This window comes from Balaenoptera borealis (genome assembly GCF_965194805.1).
Source record: "Balaenoptera borealis genome assembly, contig: HAP1_SCAFFOLD_924, whole genome shotgun sequence".
NCBI lineage: Eukaryota > Metazoa > Chordata > Mammalia > Artiodactyla > Balaenopteridae > Balaenoptera > Balaenoptera borealis.
Genome location: NW_028123282.1, coordinates 107,256 through 109,111, shown reverse-complemented (window position 1 = coordinate 109,111; position 1,856 = coordinate 107,256). Strand labels below are relative to the sequence as shown.

Genomic DNA, 1,856 nt, shown 5'->3' with positions numbered 1-1,856 from the left:
CCGGTCACCAGGGCTCTGAGTGTCTGCTCCAGGGAGCTGGGGTTCACCCTCTCACCCGGGAGGCCAGGCCAAGAGAGCAGGGCCCCGGGCTGGACACATAGGGGAAAACGCATCCCCACAGGACAGCTTGTGCGAGCAGATTCAGCTACCAGATTCTAGAGGCCCGGGACCACCCTGTGGCCCGTGAAACCCAGGAGCCACGAGGGTCTTGCAACGTGATTCCTGTCCGTTGGACTGTAAAGTTTATGTAGGGAATCTTGGAAACAGTGGTAACAAGGCTGAATTGGAACGAGCTTTAGGCTATTATGGACCACTCTGAAGTGTGTGGGGTGCTAAAAACCCTCCCGGCTTCGCTCTCGTTGAATGTGAAGATCCCCAAGATGCAGCCGATGCTGTCCGAGAACTAGATGGGAGAACACTATGTGGCTGCCGAGTAAGAGTGGACCTGTCGAATGGGGAAAAGAGAAGTCGAAATCGTGACCGCCTCCTTCTTGGGGTCGTCGCCCTCGAGATGATTATGGGAGGAGGAGTCCTCCACCTCCCACACATCTCCAAGATGGAGAGCCTTCTCCGTCAGCCAGAGCAGGTCCCTTTCTAGATATAGGAGAAGAGAGAGATCCCTGTCCCAAGAGAGAAATCACAAGCCGTCCCGATCTTTCTCTAGGTCTCCTAGCCGATCTAGGTCAGATGAAAGGAAATAGAAGACCACTTTGCAAGAGGAGTGGTGTACAGGCAATAACTTCATTTGGCAGGAGTATGTACAGAAAATTCAAGTTTTGTTTGAGACTTCCGAAGCTTGGTGCACTTTTTAAATGTTTTAGTTGTTCACATTTGTTTGTCTCTTGGGACAGTGACACATAAAGGTGTCATTCTCTATGGTTTGAAATGGGTCCTGGGAGGCATGTAATATGAAGAATTGTTACAATGTTCCCTTAAGCAAAATTGAACTTGCTTTGAATTTTTGGTCTTGCCTAGACTGATAATAAAACTCTAACTCCTGCCCACCTAAAGTGTGATGTTTACTATTATGGAAACAACACTGGCAAACATTGAAAAGACTTTCTGTAGCTGGGATATGGTATGCAGCTGTAGTTAAGCAAGCAGTCTTTAAAAGGTGCTGTGAACCCAAGCCAGCAGGTAAAAATGAAAGCCGCACCCTTACCCTAGATTAGAGGTTTAAAAATTCCACTAGTCTTCACACCGGACAAGAGATTGTCCAGGGAGTTTAAAATCTAAGAAGTTTCAAGGAAGTTAGTTTACCTTTGAGTTAGGTCATACGTCCCCTCTGTGATTGCTGTACATGAATACATAGCTCTTTGTAATATTTTTTGGAAATTTGAGATTATCAAGATACCAATGTCCTGCCAGATTAAGAGTATATTGTAGAGCTGAACTTTGAGTTACTGTGCAATTTTTTTTTTCATGCTGTCATTTGTAATATGTTTTGTGAGAATCCTTGGGATTAACGTTTTGGTTGCAAAAGAAAAAAAGAAAAGAAAAGAATCCGCCTGCCAATGCAGGGGACACAGGTTCAAGCCCTGGTCCGGGAAGATCCCAGGTGCCGCAGATCAACTAAGCCCGTGGGCCACAACTACTGAGCCTGCACTCTAGATCCTGGGAGCCAGAACTACTGAGCCCCCGTGCCACAACTACAGAAGCCCACACGCAACGAAGACCCAACGCAGCAAGAAAAAAAAGACAATACTGGCCAGGTGATCAAGGGTAAAATCGTTTGTCATAAGTCCCGTTGGTGGTGTGTATCCTTGATGTGACCTGAGGAGAATGGCATTTTTATCTCTGTCTGGGTCTTCCGCCCCAAACCCCATAACTCCAGACCAACCATAAGAAAGCATCAG

At 46.8% G+C, this 1,856-nt stretch overlaps 1 pseudogene across 1 annotated transcript; it reads left to right on the top strand.

The window, feature by feature from the left end:
* The first annotated feature begins 214 nt into the window (after positions 1-214).
* LOC309621717 (serine/arginine-rich splicing factor 3 pseudogene) lies at positions 215-701 on the top strand (annotated as a pseudogene). The gene has a single exon. The product of its transcript is annotated as a serine/arginine-rich splicing factor 3 pseudogene (transcript).
* The last annotated feature ends 1,155 nt before the right edge of the window (positions 702-1,856 follow it).